The sequence below is a fragment of the Moschus berezovskii genome, chromosome 7 (genome assembly GCF_049115385.1).
Source record: "Moschus berezovskii isolate FMDL1 chromosome 7, NW_MosBer_1.0, whole genome shotgun sequence".
NCBI lineage: Eukaryota > Metazoa > Chordata > Mammalia > Artiodactyla > Moschidae > Moschus > Moschus berezovskii.
The window spans coordinates 116,880,937-116,903,366 of record NC_142466.1 but is presented as its reverse complement, the minus strand read 5'-3'; positions in this window follow the sequence as shown (position 1 = coordinate 116,903,366).

Below are 22,430 nucleotides of genomic sequence, written 5' to 3'. Positions count from 1 at the left end.
TCCTATGCTTATCCAATTGATCAGAACTCCTTTCAGCTTTGTTTTCAAAGCAGACCCAAAGTCCAGTCACTTTTCACCACTTCCACCACCACCTGATCGAATCCGCCAACCACCCCTCTGGGACTGTTACAAATACCTCCTTTTCTCCGTTTCTACCCTGACTCCCTATACTCTCTTCTCAGCCCAGCCTCCCAAGTTAAGCTGTAAAACCATAAGGCAGACACCACGACTCCGCTGCTTAGAAATCCCCAACAGCTTCCTTATCACTCCACAGGGGGGCCAGAGTCATTGGAGTGACCTTCCGGGCCCAGTGTGATCTGTCCCAGCCCCATCGCTCACCCTCCTCCTCTTCTCTGACCTCGTTTCCTAGTCTTCTCCCCCTTGCTCAGTCTCTCCAGATGCTCAGCTGCAGCCTTCGTGTTTTTCCTTGAACTGGTCCAGCAGCCCGCTTGCCAGGGCAGTATCAGTGGCTGGACGCCCTTCCCCAGGCCAAGGTCAGCTCCCTCGCTCTTTGAGACGTCTGCTCAGGCCTTCCAAGTTGAGGCCATCTTGACCTATTTGAAATCAAATGGAAGCACTCTCCTCCCCAGAATCCCTAGCCCCTTTCTGCTTTATTTTTTTTCCACCGTGCTCATCATTATGCTAAACTGTAGTGGCATTCATGGTACAGATTTTACAGGGCGTTTATTTTATTGACTGTCCACCTCTCACAAGCTAAGGTGCTCATCTTCAGGAGGACACAGGTGCTTTTGTTCTACTCCCTGAAGCATCCTCAGTGCCTGGAGCCATGCATAACACACGGTAGGCACTCATGGGGTATTTGTTGGATAAATGGGTGAATGAATGAACTCTACAAAATGAACATGATCTGGATTACGTTAGTTGGTATAATGTCTTTGGCTTCCTTTTAAGCCTCTGGATCACTCTGAAGACTACCCAAAGATTGCAAAGCCATCTTTACTTCATCTCCTTTTTAAATTTTTAACCTGTCTGTATTTGCAGCTACTCATCTGTGTAAATAGTGTCTTCAAGAACACTGTACAACCAAAACTAATGAAAATTATCAGGCTGTTTTGATAAACACAAAAAATGAAGTCAGGAGGTTATGGATGACAATTGCAGTTTTGTATCAACTCAAACATCCAATTTATTTAATCAAAACAGCCTTGTTCTTATTGATTGACTTTATAATAAGTAAAGGTTATCATCTGTATTTATAAAATAAAGTCATACAGCTAAACCATTGCTTTAAACAAAATCAGCTTTGTATACTGCATTCCAGGCAAGAGTTTAAAAATAGCTAAAAATAAACGTGAAAACCGCTGACTTGTAACATCACCTCTAAGAGCACTTTCTTGCTTTGGTATTGTCTCAGACCACCCTGGCTGTTGCCGAGCGAGGCTAGGACTGGGGTGACGATGCAGGGGCCTCCTCTTATCCACGGTTTTGCTTTCCATGGTTTCAGTTACTCAAGGTCAAAAGGGGTCTGAAGATACGAAATGAAACATTCCAAAAATAAACAGCGCATAAGTTTTAAACTGCGTGCCCTTCTGAGTAGCGTAACGAAATCTGGTATCATCCCGCTCCGTCCTGCACGGGCTCCTCAGCCACTGGCATCCTGACATCCAACAACGGACACTGACCTGATTCACTGATCCGCGAGCAGCCGAAGCAGGTGGCCCTTCTCCCGACTTCTCACCAGAAGGTCCGCAGCAGCCCAAAGCGGTGTCACCGTGCATGTGGCATTCATGTCGCCCCACGTGGTCACAAGAGGAGGGGTGAGTATTTTGAGCGCGATGGGTATTTTGAGCGGGAGAAAGACGGCACTTGTGTAACCCTTGCTCCGGGAGGTCGCTATGGCTCTGATCGTGTTCTTAGTTATCGCTGCTGTGCCTCCTTTACTGTTTTCCTCGAATCGACTTCAGTACATTTTCCCTGCCTCCTGCGCTGTTCTTTTCATACCATTCTCCTCTGTGCCCTGAGTGTTCCTCTATAAAATAATTATAATAAGGCTTCCCTGGCAGTCCACTGGTGAAGCCTTCGCACTTCCAGTGCTGGAGACATGGGTTCCCTCCTGGTTGGGGAAGTTCCATGTGCTACAAGGTGTGACCAAAATAAATCGTAATAATAGCTGGTCTTTATCTACTAAATGTAGCAAGCCGCAGGTGAGGCATTTAACATGAATTTTCGTATTTAAGCCTCACCACAATAATGGTCGCCCTAGAGACAGATACTATGACCATTTCAATTTCATAAATGGGGAAGTGCCAGCAGAGAGAAAGTACCTTCCCACGGTCACAGGGTCAGTGAATGTGAGAGTCTCCTCCCGAAATGTCGGAGCCATTTTTGCAAACTCAGTGGCAGACCAGAGCCGGCTACTGAGTAGGAACCCTGACTCAGGTCCGACCCAGTCTCTCCGTTTACTGAGCCCACTGGGGTTTGGATGAGCCCGCTTGGTCTTCCAAAGAGTGTAAAGAGGAATCTCTGTAATTTGCATTTTCATCTCTTACTGACCAAGTCCTTGAAATCAGTCTGTTCCAAACAGCCTCAGAGTCCCACTCTCACAAGATCTTTCATTTTGTTCCAAAAATTGTGGCAGGAAATTTCCAAGCTGCTGATATGCTGGGATGGAGTTTATTATCACTAGCAGGTCTGATGTTGGAAGCTGTGTGAAAGATCTCGTGAATAATAGAACACGGCTGGTGCTCATTCCTCCTTGTGAGGACCGGCCATGTCCAAGACGGAACGTGCTCATTCCTCCTTGTGAGGACCGGCCATGTCCAAGACGGAACACACAGGAACTGGCGGCCAGGGGCAGGGCTCACTTGCATAAATGCTGTGGCCACATCTGAAGGCTTGCCCACACAACAACGAAGATGTACTACAACGAATTACGAAGAGATACATGGCTGAGGAGTCAGAACAGCTGAGTTAGAGGCTTCAGCACAAACTTAACGAATTACTCCTGCTCTCTGAGCTCCACGCTAAGGAGAGGATTTAAGAATCTGCCTGCAGTGCAGGAGACCTGGCTTCAGTCTCTGGGTCAGGAAGATCCCCTGGAGAGGGGAGTGGCAACGCACTCCAGTATTCTCGCCTGGAGAATTCCATGGACAGAGGAGCCTGGCAGTGGGCTATAGTCCACGGGGTCTCAAAGAGTTGGACACGACTGAGCGGCTAACATACACATACAGGCTTGTGTAAGCTATTTACTTATTTGTTTTTAACTGAAGTATAGTTGATTGGCAATATTGTGTCAGTTTCTGCTGTACAGCAAAGTGACTCAGTTATACATATCAGTTCAGTTCAGTTCAGTCACTCAGTCGTGTCCGACTCTTTGCGACCCCATGAATCACAGCACGCCAGGCCTCCCTGTCCATCACCAACTCCCGGAGTTCACTCAAACTCAGGTCCATCGAGTCGGTGATGCCATCCAGCCATCTCATTCTCTGTCATCCCCTTCTCCTCCCGCCCCCAACCTTTCCCAGCATCAGAGTCTTTTCCAGTGAGTCAACTCGTTGCATGAGGTGGCCAAAGTATTGCAGTTTCAGCTTTAGCATCAGTCCTTCCAATGAACACCCAGGATTGATCTCCTTTAGAATGGACTGATCGGATCTCCTTGCAGTCCAAGGGGCTCTCAAGAGTCTTCTCCAATGCCACAGTTCAAAAGCATCAATTCTTCAGCGCTCAGCTTTCTTCACAGTCCAAGTCTCACATCCATACATGATCACTGGAAAAACCATAGCCTTGACTAGACAGACCTTTGTTGGCAAAGTAATGTCTCTGCTTTTTAATATACTATCTAGGTTGGTCACAACTTTCCATCCAAGGAGTAAGCGTCTTTTAATTTCATGGCTGCAATCAGCATCTGCAGTGATTTTGGAGCCCAAAAAATAAAGTCTGACACTGTTTCCACTGTTTCCCCATCTATTTCCCATGAAGTGATGAGACCAGATGCCATGATCTTAGTTTTCTGGATGTTGAGCTTTAAGCCAACTTTTTCACTCTCCTCTTTCACTTTCATCAAGAGGCTTTTTAGTCCCTCTTCACTTTCTGCCATAAGGGTAGTGTCATCTGCATATCTGAGGTTATTGCTATTTCTCCTGGCAATCTTGATTCCAACTTGTGCTTCTTCCAGCCAAGCGTTCCTCATGATGTACTCTGCATAGAAGTTAAATAAGCAGGGTGACAATATACAGCCTTGACATACTCCTTTTCCTATTTGGAACCAGTCCGTTGTTCCATGTCCAGTTCTGACTGTTGCTTCCTGACCTGCATACAGGTTTCTCAAGAGGCAGGTCAGGTGGTCTGGTATTCCCATTTCTTTCAGAATGTTCCACACTTTATCGTGATCCACACAGTCAAAGGCTTTGGCATAGTCAATGAAGCAGAAATAGATGTTTTTCTGGAACTCTCTTGCTTTCTCCATGATCCAGCGGATGTTGGCAATTTGATCTCTGGTGCCTCTGCCTTTTCCAAAACCAGCTTGAACATCTGGAAGTTCACAGTTCACATATTGCTGAAGCCTGGCTTGGAGAATTTTGAGCATGACTTTACTAGCGTGTGAGATGAGTGCAACTGTGCGGTAGTTTGAGTATTCTTTGGCATTGCCTTTCTTTGGGATTGGAATGAGGACTGACCTTTTCCAGTCCTGTGGCCACCGCTGAGTTTTCCGAATTTGCTGGCATATTGAGTGCAGCACTGTCACAGCGTCATCTTTCAGGAATACATGCATTCTTTCCTATTGTGGTTTATCACAGCATATTGCATAAGGTTCTCTGCGCTTACAGTAGGATCTTGTTTATTCACTCTCTACATGATACTTTGCCTCTACTAATCCCAAGCTCCATCCCAACATCACCCCCTTTGGCAACCACAAGTCTGTTCTCTTTGCCTGTGAGTCTATTTCTGTTTCGTAGATAAATTAGTGTCATATTTTTGATTCTATATATAAATGATATCATAGGATATTTTTATCTTTTTGACAGTTCACTTAGGATAATAATCTCTAGATCCATCAATGTTGCTGCAAATGCATTATTTCACTCTTCTTTATGTCTGAGTAATATTTCATTATGTATATATGTATATATACACACACACCATGTCTTCTTTAAGCATTCCTCTGTTGATGGACATTTAGTTTGTTTTCATGTCTCAACTATTGTAAATAGTGTTGCTTGGAACATAGGGGTGCACGTATATTTTAAAATTATGGTTTTCTCTGGATGTGCACCCAGGAGTGGAGTGCTAGGTCATATGGCGATTCTATTTTTAGTTTTGTGGGGGAGCCTCCATTGTGTAAGCTATCAAGTCCAAACACTGCTCTGAAGCTTGAGTATCTTCTCTCTCTATAGACATAAATGTGCATTTGTGTATGTGTGTAAATGTTTGTGCAGTCATGTGTATATATACATTTGTGCATGTATACATACGCACGTATATGCATGTAGTACCACTGATCCTCCCCCCTGGGCTGTGAGGGTGGGAGTATAGGATGGCCATGGCAGTGACCTAGCCCCAGGAAGTTAGCAGCAGGAACCAAGGCTGCAAGGCCCTGGTGTAGACAAAGAGGCCAGGGTGGTGGAGATGGGTCCAATGCCCACTCTATTCGCTAAAGGACAGAGGGAAGAGGAAATCTGAATCTAGATGGAGGGGGTGGGAGCTGATGGGTGCATGCAAGAGAGGCACTTGCAGATGGTAAACAGCCTATGGGCGATAAACTCAGAGCAGGAGAGCAAAGCCTCGGGAATTCCCGGAGCTGACGCACAAAGCCCAGTGAACCCAGCTCCACTGTGGCTCCTTCGCGGTTCCCAGGGCCCGGCTGTACGGCTTTCCCCCAGGGATGCTAATTTTTAGATGAAATCACCGAATACCTGCTGTGTCCGTGAGCTTTTGTTGCATAACACATGACCACTTGTTATTTCTCTCAGCTGGGAGGCCCCGCTGCTCCGGGCTGCACGTAGCGGATGGCCCTGAGCTGGTTGGTGTGTCTGTGTGTCTGTGGTCAGCCAGCAGGACAGCTACCGGCCATCAGGTCTGGCCCAGTGGTGGCCAACTCTCTCCTCCAAGTGCAGCTCACCCCCTCCGGCAGCTGGGTCACGGCGGTGGTGGGGTCCATGTGAGGGAGAGGTGGAAAATGACAAGCACTTTTCTCAAAGCTTCCTCTCTGGACAAGCCTGTTACTCTCCCATTGGTAGAAACAAGTCACGTGGCCCATTCCAGGATCCAAGTGGGAATGAGCTCGAGAGGCTGGACACAGGGAGGTCATCACTAGGGGCCATGAAAACAATAGGTCTGTTACATCTGGGTCAGTTAAAGGAATTTCTGAAGAATGCAAGCAAGATTCTTTAATAAAACAAATGTGTACTGAGCTCCTACTATGTATCCAGTGCTCCTCTAGTATTTCACATGCTGGAAATTCGGAGGTGAGCAAGGAAAAATGTGCATCCGTCCACCTTCACATTGAAGAAAGAAAGCAAGTTAGTTGCTCAGTTGTGCCTGACTCTTTGTGAGCCCATGGACTGTGGCCCACCAGGTTCCTCTGTCCATGGGGTTCTCCAGGCAAGAAAACTGGAGTTGGTTGCCATTTCCTTTTTCAGTGGATCTTTCCCAGCCAGGGATTAAACCTGGGTCTCCCAGTTTGATTCCTGGATTGGGAAGATCCACTGGAGAAGGGATAGGTTGCCCACTCCAATATTCTTGGGCTTCCCTGATGGCTTAGCTGGTAAAGAATCCACCTGCAATGTGGGAGACCTGGATTCGATTGCTGGGTTGGGAAGATCCCCTGGAGAAAGGAAAGGCTACCCACTCCAGTATTCTGGCCTGGAGAATTCCATGGATTGTATAGTCCACAGGGTAGCAAAGAGTCATGCACTACTGAGTGACTTTCTCTTTCACATTGAAAGAGAAGTCCTAAAGGGGCCTTAAACAGCTTCCTTTCTAGGTTTTTTAGATTCTCATTAGTTATCTATTTTATACACAGATGTGTGTATATTGTATATATGTCAATCCCAGTCTCCCCATTCCTCCCACTCCCCCTTCCCCCTTGATAGCCATACATTTGACATCTGTGTCTCTCTTTCTGCTTTGCAAATGAGATCATCTATACAATTTTTCTAGATTCCACATGTATGCATTAATATATGATATTTTTCTCTTTCTGACTGACTTCACTCTGTGTGGCATCCTCTAGATCCCTCCACATTTCTGCAAATGACCCTATTTCATTCCTTTTTATGGCTGAGTAATATTCCATTGTATATATGTACCACATGTAAAAAAATCAAGGTGGATATACTCTCGACCATTTCTAATTACTTCATGAAGAAGTCACTACTATGTGTGGGGATTCTATCTCAAACAGTATTTAAAGATTTTCCTGATTTCCAACAACAGAGGAATTAACTTTAGACAATCTGTTTCTTAAATTCACAGCTGCTGGTGGGGAGAAGACTCTAGATCCAAAGGACAAGCCTTACTTTGGGTATTAAATCAGAATTAACTGCACTTGGAAATACTTGACTAGAAGCAATGAACAGAGCTGGAGCACCTAATGCCTATAAGACATACTCTAGAGTTCAGGGGAAAGAATAAGAAAATAAAGACAGTCGCTGAAAACTAAATAAGTAAAAAAAACCCTCACCCCCAACTTCCATTCCAGCCCTTGATTTCCAGATGGGCACAGTGATGACCAGAGGCGCGTGGTGGGTCTGAGCCTGGGCACAGCGTGAGGGCAGGCTGGGGCTCAGCCCAGCTCCCTGGTTCTGACTCTCCCATCTTTATTGTATAAAAGCGCCCAAACAAGTGACCCATTCCACTCACTTCCCACCTGGAAGCCCCCTCCAGGCCTCCTTCACTTTGACTTATAACAGACCCCAGGCTTGGGCAGAATTAGCCAATGTTTGTAGAGACATGAATCTCTGAGGTTGTGGAAGCAAGGCCCCGAAGAGGAAATCCATATTCGAAAAATCGTTAATTTCACTTAAAAATCACGTCTGTGCTATTGACTGCCTGGGCTGCTTGGAATTTAGTTTACAGTTCCACTCCGTGGTTTGGACGCTTGGGCCGCGAAGAGGGAATCCAAGGAGAGAGAGCGGCTGATACATCAAAGTCATGTGTGTGACTACAAACGCTGCTTGCTTCGAGGCAGTGGTTTACAGGGAGGGGCTCATATTTGGGGAGCCCCACTGCCCCCGTGGGTGCTCTGGTCCTGGTTTAGAGGGGAGGAACCAGGCTCCAGGGTCATGACTTACCCCTGATCACAGAACTACAAATGGTAGGAAAAGCCTTTTCCTCTTGAGCCACTGACCACCGGGCACTTCGAGGACCTGTTTTGCCCTGGGGCTTGCATGTACCCACCCTCGCAGCCCCACCCTCTGCTTCCTTTTCTCTCGCTGGCAGTGCAAGGACTTTATTTTCTGAAGGCACAAAGTGTTCCTGGCATAAAATCATCCCTGAGAAGATATACTTTCCTGGGTGACTTATCGTTCTTTGTGTTTTTAGTGCTTTAAGATTTTTATGTTTCCAATAACCCAAAGAAAGATGATGGATATATAATAACACTGAGCAATAACAGACTGTATTTACAAACACATATATATGCTCCATCAAATGTACATATTTTTATACCTCTCAGCCATCTTTCTGGGGCAGCTGCATTTTTTTGAATTACATGGTGTAAGCAATGAGCCTATCATCCTGTTCACACATCCATAAATTACCCAGAGGGAGCAGGGCATCCAGAAAGCATCCCTGCTTTAAATCACCTGCGAATATATTTCCCCCTCCGTTTCCTGGGATGGCTCATCTGGGAGTGGGGTGGTGGGCATTTTAGAGCAGGGGGGAGAGGTCTGCACTGGCAAACAAGAGGTTTGGTTCGAGAGGTGTGCTGGCCCTCTTAACGACTTGCTGTGTGATAGGGGAAAGTTGCTTTGCCACTCTGGGCCTCAGTTCTCCCATCTGTGAAATGGGTAACTGAAACCAGAGAGAAGAGGCTCTTGGCCTTGGCAATGACAACAGGGAGACCCAGATCAAGACCAGGCCTTCCCGTGTCCCCATCCTGTTGGGGTTTCAGGGATTACATCTCTTGCAGGTAGGTTTTGAGTATCAAAAGCTCCTCCTCTTCTTTTCCTTGCAGGGGTACCTGCAGACACCCTGGCCAAGCCCAGACTTGGGGAAAAGTCAAAGATTTGTAGTTTTGAAGGGGGTGGCCTCATTTACCATTTCCCGTATTGTGTGAAATGAGTTTTCAGGCTTAATTTTAACTTCCTAAGAAGCTGTAGCGGAAATGGCACGTTGGAGGGGTAAGTCCAGGGAAGGCGGAACACACCTTCCAGGCAGAGGAACATGGAAACCCACCAGCAGGATCATGTGTAGCAGAACTGCCTGCTGTGGTCACAGCTGAATTCAGCCCGAGTAAGCCGGGTTTTTCATGCTCATCTTTAATTTACCCGCCTGGAGTTTTTCAGGTCACCATGCATTATTCATGAGCCCCTCGTGAATGTAGCATCCGAGGCCCTGGATAAAGAGATGCCAGAACCAATGAAACACAAAATCCTGTTCCTAAAGCTTTCAGAGGCTCAACCCGGTGAGTCTTGAACAGAGGAGCCCTGGCTGGACTCTGTGGGGAATTCCGGTCCACTCCAGATTTCGCTGGGCTGCATCTGCAACTGAAACTACGTTAAAGGGTTCTTCCCTCAAGAAAAAAGACAAAACCTGATGAAAAGTGGAACCTTCATCCCCTAGGCTCTCAGCAGAGGTTTGCCAGCCCCACCCTTACTTGGTTCTTGCCAAGGAGGAAAATACCCCGAATGGTTGACTGCTGTGTTTGTGCCTATGGACTCCGAAGCAGAAGAAGAAATGGAAGAAGAAAAAAGCAAACCATGTGGAGAGTTCATTAAACAAGTCTTTCAACATTGCATTGTCCATTCCCTCAGCTCTCGTCAGCCCCTACCTGAACTCTTGTTGTCTCCTCGTTGGCACCAGGCTAAGCTAAGCAATTCACACATAATGCTCAAGGCAAACTCAGGAGAGAAGGGGGTTATCCCCCTTTTATAGAAGAGGAGGTTGAGGCTCAGAGAGGTCAGGTTGCTTTTCCAAGCTTTTGTACAGCAAGCCCAGCAAATAAGCCCAGAAAATAAGCCCAGCAAGTGTAAAACAAGGGATGCCTGTCCAAGCATGTGGGATGGACCTGGTTAGTTCTTTGGGCAACAAGGGCTTAATTCTACTGGGGATTCTCAACAGAGTCATGTAGAAGATGCCTCAAAATTGTCCATGTGAGATACAGAGTGGGGATATTTATGTTCTAGTTTCTTTTGGTCAAAGGATGCCTTTGTTGTTGTTTAGTTGCTAAGCGGGGAGAAATATCAACAACCTCAGATAAGCAGATGATACCACTCCAATGACACAAAGTGAAGAGGAACAAAAGTGCCTCTTGATGAAGGTCAAAGAGGAGAGTGAAAAAGCTGGCTTAAAACTCAACATTCAATAAATGAAGATCGTGGCATCCAGTGCCATCACTTCATGGCAAATAGAAGGAGGAAACAATGGAAGCAGTGACAGACTATTTTCCGGAGCTCCAAAATCACTGCGGACGGTGACTGCAGCCATGAAATTAAAAGACGCTTGTTCCTTGGAAGGAAAGCTATGGCAAACCTAGACAGCATATTAAAAAGCAAAGATATCACTTCGCGGACAAAGGTCTGTTTAGTCAAAATGATGGTTTTTCCAATAGTCATGCCCAGTTGTGAGAGGTGGACCATAAAGAAAGCTGAGCACCAAAGAATTGATGCTTTTGAACTGTGGTGCTAGAAAAGACTCTTGAGAGTTCCTTGGACTGCAAGGAGATCCAACCAGTCCATCCTAAAAGAGATCAACCCTGAATATTCATTGGAAGGACTGATGATGAAGATGAAGATCCAATACTTTGGCCACTGATGCAAAGAGCCAGCTCACTGGAAAAGACCCTGATGTAGGAAAAGTTTGAAGGCAAAAGGAGAGGGTGGAAGAGGATGAGATGGTTAGATAGAATCACTGACTCAATGGATATGAGTCTGAGCGAGCTCCAGGAGATGGTGAAGGACAGGGAAGCCAGGCATGCTACAACCCATGGGATCGAAAGGGTCAGACATGACTTAACAGCTGAACAATGAAGCTGTCAAGTTGTGTCCAACTCTGTGCGGCCCCATAGACTGTACCCCACCAGCCTCCTTTGTTCATGGGATTTTCCAGGCAAGAATACTGCAGTGGGTAGCCATTTCCTTCTCCAGGGGATCTTCCTGACCCAGGGATCAAACCTGCATCTCCTGCACTGCAGGCAGTTTTCACTGCTGAGACACGAGGGAAGTTCAAAGGAAGCCTTAGTGGTGTTTGACTTCATCCCACTGGTAGGTTTGTGCATTGTGCTGGTTCATGTTATGTGTCAGCCTGAGTCACAGGTGACTGGATATCTGGCTGAACATGGTTCTGGGGTGTGTCTGTGAGAGTGTTTCCAGAAGTGATTACTATTTGAGTCGGTAAAGTAAGTAAATCAGATGGTCCTCTCCAGTAAGGGTGGGCATCATCCAGTGCCTTGAGGACCAATAGAACAAAAATGTGGAGAGGAGAGGAGCATTCTCTTCCTCTGCCTCACTGCTTGAGCTGTGACATGAGTCTTCTCCAGCTCCTGGATTGGGACTTACACCATTGATTCTCCCGGTTCGCAGGCCTTCAGAATCAGCTGGAACTGCACTACTGGCTTTCCTGGGTCTGTAGCTTGCAGATGACAGATCACAGGACTTCTCAGTTTTCTTCACTGTATGAACCAATTCCTTGCAACAAATCTCTTTATAAGTATATGCATCTATCATCTCTCTATCATATCCTATTGGTTCTGTTTCTCTGCAGAACCCTATAAATGCATGCACCAAAATGAATAAGTAGGCTTGCAAAGGCAACGTGTCAGGGCAGAGAAAACTCAGGGCAGAAAGCAAGAGGCAGTATAGCTGAGATAAAGCTCTATCAGGCTGCACCTGACCGCAGCTGGTTGCCACAGCAACAGCTGGGGCAAAAAGGGCGCCAAGAGGAGGTGAGAGAGGCATTAAATGCTTTCTGACCCAGTCCACCTCTGCAGTGCTGTGCCCAGCGTTAAGTCCAGCCCACTCTAGAGTCTACACAATGGGCGTTGGCTGAGGTCTCAGCGAAACACTCACTATGCTGTGCCCAGCGTTAACTCCAGCCCACTCTAGGGTCCACGCAGTGGGCGTTGGCTGAGGTCTCAGCAAGACACTCACTGTCAACGAATCGATCGAAGCACAGTCCCTTCTGTTGCAGCAGATCCTAAGCCATAATCCCTTCGTCATCTCTTACCTCTAGCTGCCATTCCAGATTTCCTTCCTTTACCCTCAGAAGATGCTTCGGCACATCTAGGTTATTTACGTCATGAGGCAACTGAAAACTTATTTCTGAAATGGCAGACCTCTGAGTTGCTTTATTTTTGTCCATTGCAAAAGGTTGTTGCAAAACCATTTACAGCTACCTTGTGTCATGAAAACACCAAGAGGTGTCTCAGGGAGTCCCCTGGGCTCCAGGCCGGCTTCTTTCTGCCACATTAGTAGACGTATCGGGGTAGATGACGCTTGCCGATATTGTTTCTCCTGTCTCAGGGTAACTTCCCTTCTCCACGCCACAGGGACCAGGAGGCAGGAGTGGGAAGCCCAAGTGCCATGATCAACCCCGCTTTCAGTCTTGATCCCAGGATCTATATATTCCAGCCATCAGCGACCCAGAACCATAAACCTCACCCAACAGGACGGTACGCCAACTTTGCAGGTCATTGTCACAGAGCTGGGCTGGCAGCTGCGGTCTTGGTCAGAGGAAGGGCTGGAGCTGGAGGAGTTACAGCCAGAGCCCATGAGATCTGGAGCTTCTCCCCTGGTGCCATGGTGGTCTCCACCCTGTCAGAGGGTACCGCTGGGGCTCGAGGGGGTGGGAACTGCACCCCTGAGCAAACTCAGCTTGTTCCCAAAGGGAATGGCAATTGCTGCTGAAAGGTTGCTGCTGCGAGCCATGTGTTAGGCTGGGATTCATGACCCCCAGAGGAGAGGAGTCTGATCCGGGGTCAGAGACAAGGCTTGACTACTTGGAGCTTTTTGTGTAGCAAAGTTTTATTAAAGTTTAACAGAGATAAGGAAAGCTTCTGACATAGACATTAGAAGGGGACAGAAAGAGTGCCCACTTGCTAGTTTTTAGTAAGGCATTTTATGTCTGTTGGTGGGCTTCCAATCAGATAAAAGAAACACCTCAAGGCTGAGGGAGTTTCACTAGGCTTCTCTCCCACAATATGCATTTTTGAGATAGGATGGCATGAGGTGTGTCATCCCCAGCCATAAGATAATTGACATGAATACTGGTTTGTTGAGCCATTATCAGCCCAAGGTTTGAGAAAAGAAAAAAAAAAAAAGATTAGTTTTAGGCAGAACAGGTTTCATCAACAGAGAAGGGGGAAAAATCTGCCACTTGTAGTTTATTTCCTCCTGCTTTTTGGGGACCTCTGGCTTTCCTACCTGTTACCTTCTCACTGCCTTGTCAAGAAGGTAGGTAGAGACAAATTTTAATCCTATATCATCTTGATCCTGAAGACGCTGTCCTACTGGCAAGACAAGGATTGTTGCCCAGGACATGAGCCCTCTCCTTCTTTAATTAAACTTTCCTGACCACGAATTCTCTTTTGATTGGAGAGGACTTATCTGCAGGCATCCTCTATATTCTTGATTCTTGATTTCAGCACTCATGATGAGCACATTCATACAATAATCATACTTTTGTGGATCCTTTATCCCAAGGTGTCTGCTACAACAACAGAAGCCTCAGTCCCGGTGTGAAGAGTGGTTCTCCAACATGAGCGCTGCGGTTCCCTCAGTTCTGAGTCTTTCAGTTCAGTCCAGTTCAGTCGCTCAGTCGTTTCTGACTTTTTGCGACCCCATGAACCACAGCACGCCAGGCCTCCCTGTCCATCACCAACTCCCGGAGTTCACTCAAACTCATGTCCATCGAGTCGGTGATGCCATCCAGCCATCTCATTCTCTGCCGTCCCCTTCTCCTCCTGCCCCCAGTCCCTCCCAGCATCAGAGTCTTTTCCAGTGAGTCAACTCGTTGCATGAGGTGGCCAAAGTATTTGAGCTTCAGCTTTAGCATCAGTCCTTCCAATGAACACCCAGGACTGATCTCCTTTAGAATGGACTGGTTGGATCTCCTTGCAGTCCAAGTCCAAGGGACTCTCAAGGGAAGACACTGAAGGAATGACATGATCTAAGTTTTGTTACAGAGCTTTTATTTGCTAACATTTATTGGACACCCACTGAGTGCCAGGTGCCATTCTAAGCATTGATCAACTTATTTAGTCTTTGCAATAATTTTATGATGAAAGTACAGTTTCCATGCCTGATTTTCACCTGAAAAAGCAGCCAAACAAAACGGCAAACGAGGTACAAAGATGCTGAGTGTTTTGCCTGAAGTCATGTACTGAGAAGTGGGACAAGAAGTCCGTAACCAGAGCCTGCGGTGCAACCATTATGCCTTCAAGCTCATTGTGCATTCAGCTCACAGACTGCAGTTTGGAGAAGGCTAGTAATGGCAACCTACTCCGGTGTTCTTGCCTGGAGAATCCCAGGGACGGGGGAGCCTGGTGGGCTGCCGTCTCTGGGGTCGCACAGAGTTGGACATGACTGAGCGACTTAGCAGCAGCAGCAGCAGCAGGCTACCAGACTGGACTCGGAGAGGCCAGTCAGTAATGATCGCAAAAAGCCACACGGTGACCTGGACAGAGGTTAGGGAATCTAGGGTGGGAAGAACCTAGAGTATTGGGTGGTAATTTAAGTGAAGACACCACTGGGTTTGATGTTGTGGGGCTCTTGTGGCTGCCCTGCCCACCTCTCCCAAGCTCTGCCGTTTCCTGGCTCACTTTCCATGGCAGTTGTCATTGTTCTGTCACTGAATTATACCTGACTCTTTGCAATCCCCATGGGTGTAGCCTGCCAGGCTTCCCTGTCCTTTGCCATCTCCCGGAGCTTGCTCAAACCCATGTCCATTGAGTCGATGATGCCACCCAACCATCCCATCCTCTGTTGTCCCCTTCTCCTCCTGCCCTCAATCTTTCCCAGCATCAGGGTCTTTTCCAATGAGTCAGCTCTTCACATCAGGTGGCCAAAGAATTGGCGGTATCTGTATCTTTTTTGCCAGAAGGCTGTCTCTCAGGTTGGGGAACTGCCTATGGGTAAGACAGCTCCAAGTGCCAAGAAACTGACGCCACTCAGGAGTGCCCTCCGCCAACAAAGGATGCGATTCAGGCATGTTTCTACATTGTTTCCTCAAGTTTCCACGCGGAGTTAAACTCCAGTGCCTGCCGCTCGGCCGGCTCAATAAACACACCCCTGGTGGGTTCTGCTTCTTCCCTGGCTCATTTCCTCACTCCTTTACCCTGGGTCTCCTGCACCTTCCAAAGAAGCCGCCTGCTGCCTGCCAAGCTGCTTCCGTCGTATCCGACTCTTTGTGACCCCATGAACTGTAGCCCATCAGGCTCCTCTGTCCATGGGATTTTCCAGGCAAGGATACTGGAGTGGGTAGCCATGCCCACTTTTCCACTGGTCATGTATGGATGTGAGAGTTGGACTGTGAAGAAAGCTGATCGCCGAAGAATTGATGCTTTTGAACTGTGGTGCTGGAGAAGACTCTTGAGAGTCCCTTGGACTGCAAGGAGATCCAACCAGTCCATTCTAAAGGAGATCAGTCCTGGGTGTTCATTGGAAGGACTGATGCTAAAACTGAAACTCCAATACTTTGGCCACCTCATGCAAAGAGTTGACTCATTGGAAAAGACTCTGACTCTGGGAGGGATTGAAGGCAGGAGGAGAAGGGGACAACAGACGATGAGATAGCTGGATGGCATCACCAACTCGACGGACATGAGTTTGAGTGAACTCCGGGAGTTGGTGATGGACAGGGAGGCCTGGCGTGCTGCAGTCCATGGAGTTGCAAAGAGTCAGACATGACTGAATGACTGAACGGACTGACTGACTGAGCCATTCCCCCTTCCAGGAGGTCCTCATGACCCAGGGATCAGACCTGTGTCTCCTGCGACCTTGCATTGCAGGTGGATTCTTTACCTCTGAGCCACCAGGGAAGCCCTCCAAAGAAACTACACGTATTTAAATCCTTCTCTCAGGGTTTGCTTCTGGGAGAAACCCAGATGTAGACAGAAGCAGATGACTACGGAGAGTAAAGGAGGTGCAAGAGTCAAAGACGCTCCCGAAGGTGAGGGGTCTGACTTGGGTGACACTCTGATACCTGGAACTCTGGGATAGGGTGGAGATGGGAGCAGACAGACACATACTTATGACCTTTTGATCTGAGGTGTCCGTGAGCCGTCTTGGAAGGGAGGCTCTGCAGGCAGTTGGCTCTGTGGATCTGGTGTTCAGGAGAAAGTTAAGGGTGGACAAGAGCCTGTGTTAGAATCATCAGAGACATTCATGAATCACCTCTAGGTGTGGGCGTGCTTGTGTCTGCACCGTCTCCTGAACCTCGTCTGATCTTTTCTCCCCAGCTCCTATGCAAACGGAAGGAGAGAGTGCGGGGGTGTTTCCGTGGGTGGAAGCCGAGGAAGTGCTGCTAGAGGGAAAAGAGAGGAAGCACGTTTATGTTGAGGGAACATTTACTGAAGCTTTGTCAGTGGATGCAAGCAAATTGCTGGAACATTAAAAAGTGTGGAAGATTTTTCTCTGCTTTGCAGGGAGCGTCTTTTTAAGGGATGTGGTCAGGAGCGTGGTGTACTTGTTCTCGGCTGGTGCTGCAGACACTCTGACAGTCCACTGGAGGAATGACTCGGGCTTCCTGAGGCCAGTGTGGAGACGTCACCAGGCCTTGTTTGCGCCCTACACTCTCCGCCAGAACGTGTCTTTGAAGAAGTCGGGTATAACATCCTACCTGACAAATTTCTAACTGGATTTCTAACTGTGTTGCTAACTGGAAATTGTCGTTGTGCTTAGATTCCCTGTGAGATGAGAAGCTCATTTCTTTATCAGGAAGGCCATCTTCATGATTGGACAAGCATCCATTGTTACATAGTTCTTTTCTGAAGCTCAATTTTGTCTCTGCATCATTTCCACTCTTGGGCTGTAATGTTAATCCCACACAAATGCCGCACTGACCTCCTCTCCTCCTTGTGGGTAAAGAGCTGAATAAAGAGGTAGTGGCTGGCCAGGCTTCCTTGTCTTTTCATTTGGACTGAACTTACTTTTGGTCATTTTGTTCCCAGAGCTGGGGACTCAGTCCTTCCTGGGTAATGGTCAACCAGAGTCAAGAGCTCAAAGCCAGGGAGCCTGACACCCTGGGAAGTGCAGGCTGCCGTGTAGGCTGCTCAGCCCTCGGGGACACCATTCCTACTGCAGGCAACCTGTACTCCCACAGCTGGCAGCCTGGAGGATGAGCTTCGAGCTCTTCTCCACAGCTTCTCAGAAACACAGCTGTCTGATAGAGAGACAGCTATGGAAAGATGGAGAGAGAGAAGGCCTAGGATATCGAAACGAATGATGTTATGCCCATCTTGTTTGTCAGGCCAAGTTGCTGGTCAACCCTAGTGCCTCTTCCTCCTCATCAAGTCCTGTTGAGTTTGCCTCCTTCTAAATGCATCCCTCATCCACCTACTTGGCTCCATCTCCCCATCACCATTCTGTCCAGTTCACCATCATCAACAGCCTCTCCACTACACTTTCCAATCCATGCTCCGTACAGCAGCCGGAGTTATCTACTTGAAATTCAAGCTCACCAGGTCTCTATCTGTTTAGAATTCTTTACGGGCTTCCCCATGTTGTTAGGCCAAAGACCAGCATTTTCTGAAAAGCACTGCATGATCTGGGGCCCCATTCTCCTGCCAAGCTTTTCCCCAGTGGAGAGATCACTGTGGCTGGATGGGTGCAGTAGGCATTGCTGGGAGATTTTCGAACGGGCTTCCTCAGCCTCAGCACTCCTGGCATTGCAGCCAGGTAATTGTTCTGAGGCATCGTTCTGTTCCTACCTCAATGCTGACAGATCTCCCAGGCTCTGTTGTTAGATGCTACTCGCCGTCCCTTCAGTGGAGACAATCAAACATGCTTCCAGGGACTTCACTAGCAATCTAGGGGTTACGACTCCATGCTGCCAGTGCGGGAGGCAGGGGTTTGATCCCTAGCTGGGGAGCTAAGATCTCTCATGCTGAAAGACACAGCCAAGAAACTGGGAGAAAAAAAAGAATACATTTAAAACAAACAAAAAACTAATTAAAAAAAAAATCTTCCAGACACTGTCAGATGTCTGCTGGGAGATAAAATAGCTCTTGGTTGAGACATTGCTCTAGAGTAAGACTCAGATGTGAATCCACTCCCAGTTCTGCCTCCTGATGGTTGTATGAACTTTGGGAGGTCACTTAACCTTTCAGTTTCCTCATCTGTAAAATGGGGTTACTGATAGGAGTTGCTGCATGGGGCTATGAGAATCAAAACATAGCATTTAGAACAGTTCTTGGCCGCACAGCTCCAAGAGTGTTATAAATAAGCGCCCTATAAATGCATGTCAGTTATTATTATTGCTGTCATTGGTTTTCTCAACATTCCCACTCCAAAATGACTTTGGCGGTGGGTTTACAGTGAAGAGAAAAGTTCTTCAGATACATGCAACTGCCACCTGTCCTCCCCCCTGCCCCGCTTTCCCCCATAAAAAGCAACAGCTTCTTTTTAAGCCGAGGAAGAAATCAACCTGTACATTTTTTTCCCCCTGAAAAGTCAGTTTCTTGAGGCGATGAGCATAAATGGGCTCTTCTCCTTTGGGAGACCGTGGCCTTTTCCAGGGGACGGTTTAATCTTTTGGAGACAGATGAATATGAGCTGCCGTAATCCTGCAATGTACCAGGAGGGTTGGGAGAGGGGGAGAATTTCAATAGGGCCTTCAAGACTCTTAGGGGGTTTCAACAGTAGCATTTTGAGGCTTGAACTACCCCCTGTGACACATTCCTGGAAATAACAACATGGGCTGATAGGCAGGAATTTCATGGGCGGAAAGAGGGAAGGTCATATCCTTCCCAGGGTCGTGTTCAATTCCCCCCAGCAGGCAGGTATGTGTAATTATTTCTATTTTTAGACCGGGAAACTGAGATTCAGAGAGGGAAAGGTGTCTGCCCAAGGACACATTGTGAGTTAGTGTTGGAGACAGTTTTTAAGAACGTTTTTTCAGAATATTTATTTATTTGGCTGCATTGGGTCTGAGTCACAGCTTGAGGGGTCTTTGTTGAGTGCACGGACTTCTCTCAAGCTGTGGCTTGCTGGCCTGGTTGGCCTGTGGCATGTGATATCTCTGTTCTTTGACTAGGGATTGAACCCGTATCCCCTACCTCACAAGGCAGATTCTTAATCTTTGGACTGCCAGGGGAGTTCTGGAGACAGAGTTTTTAAAAATTTAAGTATAGTTGAGTGACACAATATCATAAAGCATGCAAATTCACCTCAGTCGTGTCTGACTCTTTGTGACCCCACGGACTGTAGCCCTCCAGGCTCCTCTGTCTGTGGGATTTTCCAGGCAAGAATCCTGGAGTGGGTTCTAGTAGCCATGCCCACTACGTGGTGGAGAAGCCATGTCCTTCTCCAGGGGATCTTCCCCACCCAGGGATTGAACCTGTGTCTGTTTCATCTCTTGCTTTGGCAGACGGGTTCTTTACTACTAGCACCACCTGGGAAGCCCACAATATTATAATATATGTTATACCATTCCTTCCTCTCCTCAGACCCTCTCTCCACTTCCCCCCACTCCCCTGCCACGCTGCGTTCCGGGAGGCCAACCTTGAGGGATTGTATCAATGGCTCCCTTCTATTTTGGATTCTTGTTGGGTTTGGCCAATGGGGAGTCAATAGCAGGAGATTGAAGGACGGAGGAGAGAGAGATCGGACTGATTTCTCTTCTCTTTCCTCCCTCCCGAGAGGTTCCCGCTCAGCTCCAGCCAGTCTTCCGGGTTTCAGCAGTTGCTCATCCCCTTCCCCTCTCAGACCTAGGAGTGGTGGCTCCTGAACCTTGCACGAGCCCTTGTTGGTTTTCACCAGCCTTGTTCCTGCTTTTGTCAATAAGAGATTTTGTGAAATTCATCTCAATTACCATGTTTGAGCGTGCTTTCCAGTTCCTGCTGAGCCTTTGATAGAGCAGGTCTTCAGGGAGCTCAGCGGGCATGTGAGCTAAGTCAGGTCAGTCGTGTCTGACTCTGTGTGATCCTATGCACTGTAGCCTGCCAGGCTCCTCTGTCCATAGGCGTCTCCAGGCCAGGATACTGAGAGGGTTGCCAGGCCCTCCTGCAGGGGATCTTCCCAACCCAGGGATCGAACCTGCGTCTCTTATGTTCCTTGCATCGGCGGGCAGGTTCTCTACCATTAGCACCACCTGGGAAGCCCCAGGGATCTCAGAACAGGAGGGTAAAATCTAAGTTTACTTTCCTCAGGTTCTGGGTTCTTACGGACCATATTCTGTTCATCTCAGAGTTCTCCCTACAGCACTGGGCACAGAGTGGGGGCTCAGTGAAGGTTTATTGGCTGGAATTAATGGGAATTGTAATTAAGACAGAAAGAAGAAGCGAGGGCAGTGAGCTCCACCTCCCTGAGCTTGCCAGTGCCGTGGGCATTGAAAGGACATATTGGTAAGTGTCAGGAGACACCGATGGGCTCTGTGATCAATCATCAGCTATGCAGTCACACCCTCAGAGTCCTATTGGGCTTATGGAAGGTCCATCAGGGAGTCCGGTGACCTATTGTGACATGTTTGCAAAGAGCAACTTCTTAGTGGAGACTCTGGAGATAAGGGAGTGTGAGAAGCTCAGAGAGGAGGAGTTATCTACTCCAGGTCACACAGCTAGAGGCACAGAGTGAACCCAAAGCTTGCGGCCAGTGGCCGTGACCAGCCACTGGGCACTTACTGTGGTCAGTGGTGTTGCTTAGCTTGTCTCAGTTCTCCCAACAATCTCACAGGAAGGTATCATTAGCTCTTTTCACCTGTGGTAAAACTGAGGCTCAGAGAGGTGAAGGGGTTCCTCCAAGGTCACACAGCTAAGAAGACACATAGCTGGGATTCAAATCTGACTTTAGAACTATGTTTTCCTACTGCAATTTCTTCTTTGTGTCTAGATCTCCTCCCCTAAGATTTATTTTCTTTTAAGAATGCTTGCCAACTCTAAACATAGGTTGGAATTCAAAGAGAAAGAAGGGGAAAAATGTAAGTAAATTGTATAATTTGGGGGTAATTTAAATTTTTGAAGCATGGAGGCAAACTGACCAGGTCTGGACAGCTCCAGCTTCTGCCTGGTCCCCCAGTCACATCACAGTGGAAGTGGCCAGAGGGGCCCAGTGCATGGGGAGAGTAGCGGCAGACAGAGCCCACCCATGTGTCCCCATCAAGGCGCGCTGCTCCTGCGTGGTTTGTAGGGAGCTGGAAAGACCCTTCCTCCTGCTGAGAAGCAACAGCTCCGGGGCTACAGATCCGACTCGGGATTCCAGAGTTTCAGTCACGCATTCATTCAGTTAAGACCTTTCTTCTATAGCACTGCAGAGGGCCTGGTGAGCAAAATGCCTCGGCACTTGTCCTCGTGGGGTGGAGAGTCTGCAGGGGAAGGGGACGTTATTTGAGCTACCATGATTGCGTGCTTTGAGTATCACGAGAGGTGAGGCAGAAGATGTGGCCCCTAGGAAGTGATATTTAACCTGAGACCTGAGTTCAGGATGTAAGAGCCTGTGGGAGGAGACCCTGCAAAGGCCAGTGGCCCAGGAGCAGGTTGAAGAACCTGGTCATCCCATCGGCAACCAGGAAGCCCTGGAGGTTTTAGAGCAGCCTTGGTAGAATCGGAGGCCAGCCATGGCCGTGTGATGGAGGGCTGCTTGGGAGAGGTGGTCCCAGAGCAAATGAGTCCATGAAGACAACGCAGGGAGGACCGGGTTAGCGATGATGCCAAACTACGTGAATGCGAGGGGAGCAATGGGGAGAACTGGATGCACGAGAGGGCGTTTTAGAGGATAGCGTTATCAAACAGAGATTAGTAGAGAAGGACTGGTTACGCACAACCCTTTGGAACTAGCTGCGGCTTTCTATCATCATACGCTAAACGTCAAAGCGGCACCCCAGATTTCAGACGACAAACCAGATCCTACCATTCTTTTTGCCTCTAGTCCCTGTGCTCTGAGAGCCCCCGTTCTTAAACCACGCTCTGACCCTAACTTCAGCACTATTCATTCAGAAAACACTTATTGAGCACCTACTGCATGCCGGGTCCTGTGGTAACTTCTGGGAACCACAGCAGACAGCAAATTAGACCTGGGCAGGAGTGAGAGTGTCAGTTGCTCACTCGTGTCATGGGTGAGTCCATGTCACCCCACGGACTGTGGCCCGCCAGGCTCCTC